A 16035-nucleotide genomic window follows, 5' to 3' on the forward strand; every position below is an offset into this window, starting at 1 on the left:
ATGTTAAAAAATTGAAAACAAGACTTTTACAGCATAGATGAAGGAATCAAATTTGAATTTATGGTTTTAGGCCTCTAAGTGCTCAATATCTATCAGTATTAATACATCCCAAATGTTCCTGTAATTCCAGTGTAGAGAAACCTATGTGAAATTGTGGTGCAGATTGCAGATCTGTTTCCCAAATGATTAAACAGTTATTACATACCTCTCTCTCATAACATTCTGATAGATCATAAAACTTAAGATACACTCATGAAGCCTAACAGGTGGGAATTAAGAAATTAAAAGCTAACTAAAAATGATAGCTAAACCTAATAGCAAAAGGTTTGGTGCTGTAGGGAACTTTCTCGTGTGAGTATCTGGGACTACACCTGGTGAAAGAATCAGCTGGAACTCAGCAGGTTGAAGGACTGGTTCCTACAATGTCGATTTGATGGCAGAATTAATTAGCTCATGCCATACCCTGGTGCCATGGTATCCTATCCTACTGCAGATATTTGGTTAGATTCAAAATATGGCACTGGGTTACAGTGTGCATCTGCAAAATTCCAAAAATCCAGTATGAATACTATGAAATCAGGAACAAAAGCTCTTCATGCTATTAGGAATCTGCAAGATCCTATCTTTCAGTCACTGAATTTTTAATTTTGATAAAACAGCAGAGGTCCCACTGGTAACGTTCCAGTAAGATAGAGCCCTCCCACTAAGTGTGTGTGCGTGAAGAGTCAGTTATACATAAAAAAAAAAGAAATACGTGAGAGACATAAAAATCCACTTACAGGAACTCTTGCGCCAAAATTTAAAATATTTTTCCATTTCTGAAAGCCTGACTTCAGACAATATATGTCTGAGTGGGTATCCCAAATACAACTTTGTCATATTTAAAATATTTTATATTAATGTGGATCAATATTCTCAATGTGATAAAAATTTCAAATATGTCATTCCTTCAGGTATATGGAAATGAAGGATATGAAACACTTCAGTTTCTTTCAAGACCATCTAATGCAAAATAAAGAACAGATCTGTTCATTCTAGATACAGGTAGTTTTGAATATCAAGCATGTATTTTTTTACTGTATTGACTACATAAAGGATTTAGAATCATCTCTATTCTTTTACTAACCAGTATCAAGAGTTTTTTAGATTTTACTCAGTTATTTATAAACAATAAGAATTCACATGCAGATCAAAGATCTTACTACAAAACAGATTTTTATATCATATAAGCAATTTTCTGTCCTTTGCTTCAGAGAAGACACAATCAATTCTAGCTTCTTTTATACACTGCAGTCATTGCTACTTTTGGCATAGATGATCTGGCTCCAAATTTGCTGTGAGTAGACCATTTTTTTTAAACTGCCCCAGCATAAAAATAAAACTGCCTTTATGGCATTCCTGATGTTACACTATCAAATTGCATAAGGCCTTTCATCCTGGAGAAAGCATGAATAGCAAAAGAGAAAATGGGGACAATTAAGCAACTTGCTATTCTTCCATTGACAGACAGCACAAAGTTTTGGGTTTGAGTTGTGGGGTGTAATGGGGGTCAGTCCCTTGGTTTTAAGCAAAATAATAACATAAATAATGCACTGCTAAAGATTTTGTCCGGTAAAGTAAATAGACTTAAATCACCTTTTGCTGTTATGGCAGTTTATGTAACATTTTCCTTGTTTATGTAATATTTCTCTTGATTATTTTTAGACATTAAAATAACAGAATTATGTACAATGCTGTTGTAAAATTTTATTTGTCCAGTTTAAAATTGGTCATTGCATTAGTACTCTCTAATACTGAAATATTACTACTTCCTATCATGTTCTAAAAATAAATCAGCAAAAGTATGAAATGAAGTTATATTTTAATATACTCTCTATCCTTTCCCTTTGTTTGCCTCTTATTATTTAACACGTTTGCTTGGAGCTTTGAAAGAAAAAGCACGACCATGTTAGGATCAGGTGTATTCAGCTGGCATAAAGTAACAAGACCACATTGAAGTCACCATTTTATACCATGTGAGGGTCTGGTAATGTAGTCTAGTCCATGCATTTGATGAGTGTTGGAAACACTGTTTCTAAGGAGTGTTTTCCTGGAGGTGACCTGGACAGTACCTGTCCTGAGGTTGGTCATGCTGTGATCTGCAGTGCTGCAATGGCAGCATGCACCATGTTAACAGTTACAGGACAATTACTCAGCTCAGTATAACCTACTACTTTTTTTTTCTCGTTACACACTAGCAGGTTTGAGAGCTCACTTGCTCTCTTGCCAACCAATCAATTTACCTACCATCTGCGTGTAAAAAGCACCCAAGCAGTTATGAAGCTGGTTCTTATTCAGCGCTGTGGTTTCTTGGGAGCTATTCACTGGCTCTCCAGACGTAGGAGCAGCAAGAGAGAATTCAACAAAAATGAAAATAAAGCTTGGTGTTTATTATTTTTGTTTTAGTTAAAGAACTCTACTTTTTACTTCTAAGAAAATTTCTTAACAATACACACAGGCTAAATTTTGAAGATTAACTATAAGTGCCATTAATAGAGATCTCTCCTGGCACACGAAACATCTCTGCAAATCTGTTCATTTTATTACAGTAGTGCAAACTCTTCCTCAGAACCATCTGCACCACTACCGAGATTTGAAAATGAGAACACATTAAAACGACCATTGCTTAAAGAATAATGATCAAGGATGTTCTCAAACCCACTGCACTTATCTTCAAGCCAACTGCCCAAGCAGCTGGAGCACCTACTCACTGATCTCACTCCCATGCTACGGAAGCCCAGAGAATTTCTCTGAAGAAAATGAGTTAATTTCTCACACAAATGTAGTGTGATATTCCTTCTCCAAATCTTTGCCTGGACCTTAGGGACAAACAAATAGAATGAATAAAGCAGTGACCAGACACCGGAACAAATAAATAGCAGTGAATATTTAGATCAAATTAATGAAATCAAGCTTCGTATCTGCTCATGTAGCCAAAACTGATGATGTTCCTCTTATTGTGAGTGACCTCGCAGTGGCTGGAGACACTGTTTTGCACTGCTGACAGTTTGAATGTGTACTGCAGCACACTGACACTAAAAGAAAACACACAGATCTCAGTAGAAGACAGAAGACATAGTGTTTGCAGGAACAAAGCAAAAATACCAACACTTGCAAGTAGTCACTGCAAACACACTTAGTCTGGTGATCTGTGCACATCATTGTGACAGCAGCAATAAATCACAAGCTCTGCAACTGTTCAGAGGGAAGATTTCCTGTAAACCTGAAGCCAAAGATTAAGGTGGATTACATGATATTGGATTCACCCCATTCAATAGATAAGTTTCTGGTTATCTTATTATTCAAAGAATATATGTACCATCTGTCTTGGGTGTTTATGAAATGTTATTACTGTGGTATCTACACTGTGAACAAAACAGAAATAGACTCTGCTCTTGCCTTCCTGTGTTTTCCTATGAGCACATCTCTAAGTAAGGTATGTTATTTTTAAATTATGTCTTCTACTGCAACTTCTGAAAGCACCTCTGTTTGAGCATTGTGCTGCACCTTTTACCTGATCACTTGATCAGAGGTATTTATCTGCTTAGTTCTCACTGAGTTCTGTAAATTCTGACAACATAGTGCTATTCCACCAGAATAAAACTTTGACTTACACAACTTGGATCTGAACAATTTCAATTGCGTAGAAAACATGCTAAGAAAAATCATTCAGCATAGCAGTGGAATAGTAGTCCAGTAGCAAGGAAGAAAAGTTGTATATAAGTATCCTGATGCTGTCCTGGTTGCAAGGAATTTTATTCTTTTGTTGGATTTAAAATTAGGATAGCACCAATGTCATTTCTCAGTTACTTGTCATCCTACTTGATGCAGACATCTGACATCTCATGACAAATCTGATGCTCTAGAAGCTCAACTTCTATCTGGTGAATTGTATTAAAATACAACCAAATTCAATGTCATAGCTAAGAATCTAAGTGAATATTATAAAATTAAATATAACACATAGAATCTCATTTGCATTTATGTCATCTCTTATATGAGCATCTCTGAAGGAGTACAACGATGAATAACACCAATCTCGAGACTGATGAATTTCTGGGGGAGTTGATTACAAAAGTTATATGAACCTCCATACACTTTTCAGCTTGAATTTGCATTTTCTTTGCCATAGGTCTTTTACCGTGCAAGAACATCAAAATAAGAGACACTGCTTTCTCTTCACAATTCATTGTCATACTACTCTACAAATAATAATTATCTGTTCACACACCTAACATGCACCAGTGACAACATTCTGCTCTGGTATATAGCATTATTTTAAAATTATTCCACTTCTAACCTACAGTACGTACTCCCATCATCTCTTCTCTCAATTTGTGTTTCTCTGAGTCTCATTAGCATGATTTAGCAACCAGATACTTGCCCTTTGAACTCAATTGGCCTTCACTAGAGGGAACAAGAGAAGAGTATTTTCTGTTATTTTCAGCCGAGACACCTTAAAGACACATTTTTGTTCTTCACATGTTTTCTGGCTAACATTGAATAGAAAGAGACTAGTAGGGAAACAACTTGTGTAAGAGCCCTTAGGTTTTACCTTTAGTTCTGCAGGCCTAATATTGAAATATCTTGAGACATTTTCAGAGACTTTATTGCTAGCTTGTGATGTGCTTTCTTTTTAACTGCTTCCCTCTCCAATATCATAAGCTAATTTTTTTCTTTGTGGTCTGTTGCAAGTGTTTTAGAAAGAACAAATTCATCTTCTATCACCTACGCAGAGTGACAATGCTGTCTTCCATTTTTTGCAGCAACAGTGCTAAAGTTACTCATAAATTGGGCTATGCATTTGACATATAGCCAACCACCAGAAGAAGCAAATTTACCCCTCCCCAGATATTATTCTTCATTCAATAACTTCACTATATTTACTAGACACTGCTAGTTACTGTGGTACGTGTATTTACTCTTATATGCCCTTGTCAACCCAAAGAAAAGAGGAGCACCATTGCCTGGTTTGTACATGCCAGTTTTCTGTAATCTTATGAATAATTAATGGAACACTTTTAATTGAGCTGTATTTGTATGAACAAGGTTTACAGGTGGTTTATAAAGATTGTTCCTGTTTTCCCATTTGTTTGTAGAAGGAATACATATCCTCTCACCTATGTTTTAGTAATAGCTTGGTAAAGTTCTCAGAAAATTCACAGAATAGGAGAACAATACTCAAGGGATGAACAAACCCAGGAAATCAGACAACTTTGAAAATGAATATAAATTATCCTCTTGTGCCTGCCTGTTGTATATTGCCTTTATTTAGCTAAGTTTCTACTAATAATGATGGCATATTTGCTTGTGTAAAATAGGAGAAGCCAATAGCCAAAGTCATATGTAGAATGTGTTTAAAAATGCCACAGAATGGGATAGATGTGTAATCTAATTTTCTTTTTTCAGGTAGACATCATGTGTCTATATGCTGTGTGTAGCAACAGGTAGCATAATATGTTACATTCTGAATTCTTAACTGAGGAACACATAAAGCAAAAAACAACTGCGCCTGGTTCTAAAAGTACTGCCTGTACTTCTACTTAGCTGAACAGACAGGGGTTATTTCCAAGCAGTACTTTCCATTTCTTTGGGGGAGGGTTTGAAGAAGGCAAGGAAAAAACCCTAACCATGTTTAAATGTCCTATAGGATTTCTTATGTGTTTCATGGGTTGAATAAAATCACGTGTTGCTGCTTGTCCCTTATCCTTTATCCCCTACAGAAGGAGCACATAGCAACAATTTACAGCAAGATTTTATGTAAGTTTCCCCCTTACATGGGTTTTGTGCAGAAAGGAAACATGGTTCTGAAAGAGCATTAATACCCAGGTACAGCTGGGCTTTGAAGATTTTAAGTGATCTAGATAAGAAGAGCGATCAAATGCCTCCCAAGAGAGACTGTGGCTGTTCTGACACAGTTCTTTGTAACAAGTGTAACACTTACAGGGAGACCTATGAATAGGATGGGGGCAAAAGAAAAATAGACATATAAGCAAATAAGACAAAAATAAACCCCTCAACCTGGCCAGCAGTAGAGAACTTCATCACAGTCTACCAAGTTGGCAATGAAGAAAAGCAAGCAGACTGATTAATTCATCTATTGTTATTAGTTAATGCAACAAGCAAACATTTCTCCATGACAGCAGTGTCTCTGAGCCAGGTTTTTATTATCCTGCGGCACTGGCACTCTTAAAATTCCCATTATTCAAAGATTTTACATTGATTTGAAATGGAGTTTTGTTTGCTGGATATGAAGACGGCTATCACAAAAAATTTAGAGTCAGACCTAAGGTGAGTTTCTATTCAAAAGACCCACTGGATCTAAAGAAAAGTTACTTTTAAAGAAGGAAAGATCTAAGGCAACAGGTTTATTTGAGAAGTTGATCCCAAATAATGTTCAATCTTTATTTTTATTATACAGAAATATCACATGGCTCCAATTGTACTTAATCAGGCTTCATTACTGCATACTTCAGAGTCCCGGTGGAAGTGCCAGAGCCAAGGCACTGCCATTCACTGCTCTTTTGCAAGGTGAAATTTCCCAAGTGTATGTTTCCAGGACAGAATACTTTGCCAAAAGGATAGAGAATAAACTTGATACAGAGAATGTGAAATTCAGAACAGAAAGTTCACAACAGAAGGTTTAGGAAACCTGGAAAATTTATGAAACTCCTATAGTCTCATGACTGCAAGAGGTAAATTAAAGGAGAAGAAGAAAGTCAAGAGGAAAGAGGGAAGGGAATTGTAAAATCCAGGCAGAGCTCTGAGCACCTGTTAAATACAAACAAGAAATCTAAACCACAGAATCAGAAGCCATGAGCCAACTCTGCATAATTGAAGTTGTATTTTGCAGAGCTTGCTCAAGGTAAAAATTCCATTTCAGAAATAATCCACCTGTAGTTACAACAGCAATGAAAATGAAGTTACTAATACAAAATAACCAATCATTTTTCCTGAATTCTGTAGAAAGAATGTATGCAGATAAGGTGCAAATCTTGTCCTGGGGCTGCCACTGGATAACATGTCCCTAACCAGAAGGATTAGATCTACCATGACATAAGAAATCCTAAGCTAATTTGGAAATAGAACAGCTGAAGAAAGGCTGTTCAACAGAAGTTGGAATAAAAATGAGAGGTTATTTCTATCTGTGCTGATACTAGTGCCAGATGTGAAAGTCTGGGTGAGATAACCGTCTTTGCAACCATCAAATCTTTCATAAGCCAGGAAGTTTGGGAGGCAAGATCAGATGTATCTAGGAGTGTAATAAGGAAAACTTCCTTTTATTCTTCTCATGTAAGGTTATTGAAATAAAAAAATGAAAAAAATACATGAAGGGAGGAACACTTGGGTTTTTTTAATGAGGAGACAAAAATATTAAGCACAAGTCAAAAGTTTAAATTATGGTAGTTATTTTAAAGTAACTAAAGATTGCTTCACATATTTTTAACAAAAAACATCCAAGGACTAAAGTGGATACTTCAGTACTTACTCCGGTAAGTAATTTCTCAAACCAAAACTAAATATGCTATTATAAATCTTAAGTAGGTCCGACTTGCAGTCTTATTCTATAATACCTGTATGTGTATTTTATAATGTTACAGGTTATTAAGCATGTCAATGTATAAAAATATGCAGAAGTGTTCGCTGCTCATAGACCACACAGCAGCACAAAGAGATAGTAGCTACATAACAAATTAGTAACAGCTGGATGATTTGGAACCAGAAGGCCTAACATGCCAGTGCAGGGCAAATTCCACTCAGTTTACAAAACAAGACTACTTTACCTAGGGCAATAAAACAATGCCTCTAGACTGGATTTTGCAGAACCTGAGGCTCTCTTGTGAAACCTCACAATAACTTAGGCATGACAAAGATGTCACAGGATCAGGGAGCCCAGCAGAGAAATTCAATGCCCGGAAAGATTCTGACTTGAGAAATCCTGATTGCTTGAAGAGTTGAAACGAATAAAGGAATTAAGCTTGAGGTTACAAAATTAAAAATGGAAGTCTATGCTCCTGTGCTGTAGTATGTCTTATGAATATTTTGATTTCTTTAAGAAATAGAACTGTATTCTGCCATCTTTTGTATTTAGAAATATTTCATTGCATGAAATGCTTAAAATTTTTTTGCTTTTAGATTTTCTTTTGGCAGAAGGATGGTTTTTTTCAATGGAAAGACTCTTCAGCTTTAATGTCATATTTCAAAGAAATTTTCTTGCTGCCTTTTGCTCTTTCCCTTTAACAACCATCATTGCTGAGTAATGCCCAGGGTCATACTTTTGAAAAGCAAATTCTTCCTTTGCAGCATTGCTACAGGACCTATGGCAGAGTGTATATACAGAGAACTAGGTGCTTACCCTTTTATAAGATGTAGGTTGACACCTTATATCAACCTTCATATCTGGCACAAGATACATTCACATGTATATACAACTTTGAAATATTAAGTAAGAAATGCATTAAATCTAAGGTAATTTATTCCACTAGAAAGCATACAGCGAGTTATTAGTCCAGGTCATTACTTGCTTGGACAAAACTTCTGATTGAGCCAAAACCTTCACCACAGAGTACAGAGAGATTCAATTGAAGTCAAAATAGTTGACCCAAAGTATCAATGTATCAGTAGAATTTATTACCAGAACAAAATTTACTTGAAAAAAACCCAGAACTCCTTCTCATATCTTTTGGCAAAACAGCAGATATTTAGTAAAATGCAATCATTTTCTCCTGTAACAGATTTCCACCCTTAATAAATCTTAATACAAAAAGTCACTAGCATTCAACTCATACTCAGTGACAAAATTGGACCAATGTGTCTAATGGGACATTAAGCATTAATATGGCATTGCAGAAAGATTGTTCAGGTCATTTGTTGCTAAATCCTGCTTCAACAAAATAAATAAATTCTGTTCATTGCAAGGAAAGCAGAAGTGGACCTTTAATCACATGATGATTCAAGAGATAATCCTTGTAGAAGAGGTTTATTACCACTGAAGGTGATCACTTAACAAACCCTGATTGTGAGTGGGGTTTCTGTAAGGATTACTAGATGGGGACAAACTTATTAGCCTGTTGCAATAGGACAAGGGGTAATGGTTTTAAACTCAAGGAGGGTCAATTTAGACTAGATAGAAGAAAGAAGTTTTTTACAGTGAGGGTGGCGAAACACTGGAACAGGTTGCCCAGTGAAGAAACATTCAAGGTCAGGTAAGACAGAGCTCTGAGCAACCTGGTCTAGTTAAAGATGTCCCAGCTCACTGCAGGGGGTTTTGAACTAGATGACCTTTAAAAGGTCCCTTCCAACCCAAACTGTTCTACGATTCTATGATTCTATTTTTACAGTCATACAGCAGATCTTTAAAAGAACCTTAAAATATTCCCTATTTATAATTTGATTTCTACTCCCTCATTCCAGTATTTTTGTCCAACTGGTTTTGTGGTTGTCCAGGATAAAATGTGACTAGTTAGTGTATGACATGTTACCTCTGCAGTATATGAACATATTTTGATTTCTACAGCACTGAGTCAGCATTCTGATGAGTTAGCATTTATATTCCCGACAGCTGTTTATTCCTCTCAATGTAATTTCAGAGATAAATGTCCAGAAGGGCTTTGCTGCCCCAGATCTATCAGAAAACATATTTAAGATATTCTGTGTTATTTAAATCATAAAAAAACCACCTTATTCAGTAATGCTAGACCAAAAAAGTGTTTAATTTTTAATATTAAATAACTAATTTAAACCTTACTATATTATTTTCAACTATAATGTACTAAAAAGTTGAATTATTTTTATTTTCTATGCAAAATCACATCAGTGGTTTCTAGGGACATTATAAATTTAAGAAACATACTGAAACTTCCAATCAGTATTTTTACTTTACTCATTTTACTTGGAGTTGAGAAAATAGCCTTGAAAAGAGAAGAAGAGGTAAGAACCAGTGCACATGAAGGACCAAATGGTTCCTGGAGCAGCTGATTGATTGTGTCTTACTAGGGCCATGGGACTAGTTGGCACAGTGGAACATAAATTTTGATAGTAGGCAGAACTAGCAGATAAGGATTCACTGAATTCTGAAACTCTTCAGGTAATGCTGCAGGGTTATTTTGGCAAATATGGCTGTGGTCATTCATATGCTGTCATTTTTTATCTGCTTTTTTTTGTTTGTTTTTAGTCTTCTCATAAAGCAATGTGGATGTTGCAGAGTAGCTAGATTTTATTTTCCTGCACCAGCTCTACAGAATCTATGGGGTGTACTACCTGTTTTAGCACAGTTGCCTTAGCTTTGGATTTTAGTAAAACTCTTTTGAGAAGATCTTTCTTCTAAACACTCTTCTGATAGATGTGGGTTTACAATATGGCAGGGAAATGAACTATTAGCAAGATTATAGAAGTGTCTGTTATCCATGCAAAAATAAAATCAAATTCTGAATCCCATTAGAGTAATTATTTTGATCATATGTGGTAGGAATTAATTCTACAAATTACTTATGACACTGATAAGAGAATAAATACTTTATTGCTCTATTCCCCTCTGTCCTTTCAAACTCCATTTTGTCCTGTCTCAGGAAAAAAAAAATAAAAAAGATTCTTGATATAACCTCTCTAAAAATTCGGTTCATATCCTCTATTACCTGCCTTTTACTTTTTCCTAATCTCTAGTCTAAATTAAACAGTCCCTTTTTTCAAACTCTGATAAAAAGATATCTTTGCTTATTAAAGTAATAATGTATATTGCCTAATAATTTTAATTTTATTCTTATTGATTTTTTTATTTCTTCTTGTCCAGGGTAGAGTATAAAGAACAGTGAACAGTATTAGAGAGAAGAGTTTTCCAATAGATCCTCTCTGCACCTTAATACTTTGGCTGTCTAGACCACCAACCATCAGTTCTTACTGAGCTTTCTACACTACTGGCAAGTACTTTTCTTTTTTTTTCCTCCTACGGTACCTATAAATTTAGAAATAAAGATAATTGGCCAGATTTACTTGCAGGCAATTCCATTCATTCATTCATTTATAACTGCATCCATAAATGAAAAGACAAACCAAAGAATAAAACCATAATGGTTACTTCTCCAGTAAAGTAGGACTTTTAAAATAAAAGCAGTACTTTTGATGCTGAACTCCTTAATAAAACACCAGAAGTTGAATGTTATTACCCTAGGATTTTTTTTTCCAAAATCTTTACTTATATGAGTAAATGACGTTAAACACAAGGTGAAAATCTTCATCAATGTACACCATTCAAACCTAAGCTACGATGCAAACCTTATTGTGAAAAGAAACCATCTTGAATCCAAGCATTCAAGATTATTTATATGGCTGTGACACATACACCATAAATAAAAATGTGTAAGTAGAAGATAATAATCTCTCTGATGTATTCATGAAAATTTATTTGGGCCCTCTCTGTACAAGTGTTGCATTGCCAATGTAGACTAATGTATAGCTGTCTCAAAAATCATTAAATGAATCTTGAAATTGGACACTGGTTGCAAATTATTATTATCCCTTCTTAAACCAATTCATAATCCTGTGTCTTCATTTGTCACTTTTCTTCTGGTTTTGTAAAACATCCTGAAGATTGCAGCGCCTGTACTGTAATTTTGTGTATTTGTGTTCAATATTCCACTTAGATTTAAAAATGTAGTGAAGAATGGACGTCAGAGTCAATATATTGTATAAAAGGTGTTCTAAGTTTAATGCTTTACTTTATTCCTAGATATATGGACAGTACTATTTCTTTTTTATAACTCAGTCTTAAAAGACATGGAAAAAGTAATTTGATCCATTGAAATGCTGCTTTAAGTGATTAGGTATAGAGCTCTCTGCCTCTTGAGAAAACATTAGTTTACATAGCAAACAGCTGTATATATGTGTGTATGTATATATACTGTCACTGCAAGAACTCTGAAAGAACTTTGTGCTGAGATTTGCAAGACTATTCATGCCATATTCAACGCAAAAGTTTGCCAAACACTGTACAAAATATATATTGCAAATTATACCAAAACCAACAATGATATTTTTCCCCCCTCATAAACCAAGTATCTGTTTTTTGGAAATATTGTCACTAGTGTTATTCATAGGACATCAGTGCCTGAAGTTCCCAGGTGATAGACATGGATTCCAGCCTAGAAGTGTTTACAATCTAGTGTATTCCATGACAGTATTGCTATGAGAAAAAGGTTGAAATTATGTTATTACATACAGTTTAATACATTTTTTGTTGGTAGAGCAAATGCCAACAGCACCTGTAGAAGAAATATGGCTATGTTATGATTCAGTGCTGTTGGGGCTGGGCAGTAGCAAAGAATATGTAAATTTACAGGGAGGTAATCTTTGTAAGTACAGCCAAGTCTTAAGACAGAATGCTTCTGCGAAAAGGTTTTACTAAGGTGTGGTCATTTTGTTGTGATCTCTTACTCAAAGGCTGGTTTAAATGTAATGAAATTATGGCAAGAATATATGCATCCTCTAAGTGACCCATTAGCATGGTAACAGTGGGTGTAAATACTACTAACCTTGGTTCTCACATACCCCTTCTCAAACATGACACTTCCATTTTACTGATCTGTACCAAAACCCCCTGGCTTTTATAAGATGAAACCATTATAGAAAGGAAGAGTCATCTCAAGACGAGACTGTTGGGTGCTGGCTGGACAGGCAGCTGCAAGGCCTGACCCCCCTGTCTGTACCTGGTCTACTGTGACAATGCCAAGTGTGCCTGGGAAGCACACGTCATGGTAAAAGCCTCTGGATAGGCAAGATAAGGTGGCTTAATATGCAGATAGTGGCCCCATCACAGATTCTGAGGATGGGATTTAGCTGAGTTACTGCTGTACTCCGATGTTTTCTGATGCAAAGAACAATCTTTTGGGCATTCCTAGCCAAGAATAGCCAAAAATAAGTTAGAGACTGCAGTAATTAACTGTAGAAGCCAGAAATTAGGGAAATTCAAAGACCAGAAAAAATGTTTTCAAGGCCAAATGCTACCTTTATCCTTTTTCTGGTTTTGTTGAAGCAAAATTCAGGGAGAATAGATAACTGGGTTCTGGATATTTTGAGACATGGGATATTGTGTAAGGAAGTATGTATAATGCATTGCTATGGTAATGCTTGCCAGTGTTGGTATCTTTTATGGAAAAAAAATTAAATTCTGTAAAAGTGTAGTTACATAAGCAACTGCTACTTCAGTCACAAGAGCCTTCTAGTTATCTATAATGTCTTAGAACTTGTTATATTTTCTATTTTGTGTAGCAAAGAGAGTCATTTACAGAAAGCGAGACTTTATATAGATGAAAATGCAGATTACCCTGAGCTGAGCAGGCTACTAAAGAAAGAGTCTGGTCTTTATTATGAAGCATTATACTAACAATACAATTAACTATGGTGTTTGATATCTGCTAATGTGCCAACACTAACAAGAAATTACAATAACAGACTGGAAAGCACTTTTAATGGTATTCCTAAAGTGGAAATATTCAAAATTACTTGGGAAAGACACCTGTTCTGACATCTTTATTTGCCTTTCTCTTCTCATCCTTCATTTCTCTTTTACACTTCTTTCTACTGCTGACTATAGTCATGGCTTATCTGTTCCAGGTTCCAAACTGAGATAAGCAGCTTCCTGTCAAATAAGCCAGTGCTGCTGGACGAATTGACCTTGACATGACTGCTGTGAAGCCAAAAGCCACAAGCTCAATGCTAAGAATTGTTAGGTATGTCAGCGCTAATTTTTATCGTTGATGCATGTCATAAAAATATCAGGTGGTAAAGACACACACGAGTTCAGTCCCTTGGTTCATCAAAATCTAATCCTCTTGAACCTCAATAAACATTTGGGATCAGATATAATCTGAATAAAACCTTTTCTGTACTCATATTACCTGTAGTATTAACTCCCAGTTTACAAAACATATTAGCACTGAAAATGCATGCAAAATTAGGGATGACATCCTCACAGCAGTAATACTGGCAATGACTTGGACATACCAAGTAGCAGGTGTTTGGAGGGTGCCAGTCAAGGTTTTGTCTCAATAATTACTGGCAAGAAATGGCTGTTCCTCTTTTTCTTGATCCTTGATTGCATTGGCTCAATGCATCCTCTCTTGCACTCTATGAGGATATGCATAATCCATGAGAATTTTCTCTTATGGATTCATCACACATAAATTCCATCAGAAGAGCAGACTTTTTTTTTCTATCTTCAATGCCACTCCAAATTATTCAGATGTGGAGAAAAACATGACCATTCATGAAGGAACTCTGTACTCTAAGCACATCATAAAAGCTCCTTTGAGAACTAACTTCTCTAAGTAATCATTGGAAGCAGGAAAATGTGAGGTAGAAAAATCTATCCTCCCAGTTTCTTTCCCCAGAGAAAACATAGGTTTTTGGGAGGGAGATGGAAGCCTGTTAGCCTAACATTCAGAATAAAGGGAATTAATTTGCACATACAGAATTGCTCTGTACAGAATATGGGGTACAAGCAATCTTGCTTTTTAAACACACTGCATGGCACTGGCAGCACTGAGGGTTGACTGGAATGCTGCTTTATGTTTTTACGTGAGAGTTACCACATCAGTAAAGATTATTACAGGTAAGTCATTCCAATTATGTTTGAAGACTGTCATGTGTGGATTACAGTGATAATATTTCCTGTTCGTAGTTCAAGGCATCTCACTAGAAATGGGTATATTTCAGTTTCCATAAATATATTTTTAAGTGTCAAAAATTTAATGAATGACAACAACATGACAATCCTGCCTGACACAGCATGGGCTTACCGGATTTACTATGGTTTAAAGGTGTGGTTTCTGTAAAATGCTAACTGGTGCATTCTGATATGTGTTCTCAAACTCCAATAGCCCTCATTTCTGCCTTTGGAGGGAGCCTCTGGTTATTTGGAACTGCCTGCTCAGAGTTGGTTGATTTCATTCATCTTACAAATTACTCACTAACAAAAGATGAACAAACAATGGCACATCTAAAGACCTTCTCATTTAGAGGACCTCTTTGGCAGTGTCTCACTGCCACTGTCAGCCTGGTCTGGCATTTCACCTCACCAAGAAGAGAAGGAATCTTGACAACGGGGATCCAACTCACTGTGGAGCCGTTTTCTCTTTCCTTCTCCTGTTCTGTCACTGAACAAAGCACAGTTAGCCAGGACCTAACAGCTCCTTGGACACCTTTTAGAAGCAGTGGGTGCTGTCATGTTCACTGTTCTCTACATCAGCTTAGCTTCCCATACTTACATATTTGATCCTTTAATTCTCACTCTTCTTTTTTCATTTTTTATTTCTTTGCCGGAATAAAGAGTTCCAACCTGCTCAATTATTTTCCCAGTGAAAACCATTTGTCCCATGTGTTTGTTCATCATTGCCTTTCTCTGAACTTTTTTCAGATATTATCTAACATTTTCAAGATGCAAGCGCCAGAACAACACACAGTGTTCCAGGTGTGAGCAAACTGTGGCATTATAGGCTGGCATAATTATGTTTCCTGCTTTTGTTCATTTTAGCTTTTCTAACAAACATTTGCATTTTTGGATTTGTGCCATGCACTGAGTTGATGTTTTTATGAAAATGTCTACCTGTCACAGTTCCAAACTTTCACTTCTGAATGGTAACAGGCAACTGAGAGCTCATCACTTTATTCATACAGCCAAGAACACTTTAGCCCATCATTTCACATTTATCTACACTGAATTTCCTCTACCATTTATTAACCCATTACTTACTCTTAAGGCCCATTTACAGTTTTCTGTGCATTCAGCTCTCACACATCCTACCCTGAGTAAATGCGTATGCTCAGCAGACTCTTCCACTTCACTGCTAAGATCATTTTCCAATCAATTTTTGAGTTTGTTAAGAAGAATCAATCCCCTGCAGAATTCTACTGGTGACTTCTCTCTATTGTCACTCTGCTCACACGGTTGAAGGTTTGGGAGCGGGCATGATTATGGTGCTGGGGAATGTGGCATTCAACATG

The sequence above is a fragment of the Chiroxiphia lanceolata genome, chromosome 12, assembly GCF_009829145.1.
Source record: "Chiroxiphia lanceolata isolate bChiLan1 chromosome 12, bChiLan1.pri, whole genome shotgun sequence".
Taxonomy (NCBI): Eukaryota; Metazoa; Chordata; class Aves; order Passeriformes; family Pipridae; genus Chiroxiphia; species Chiroxiphia lanceolata.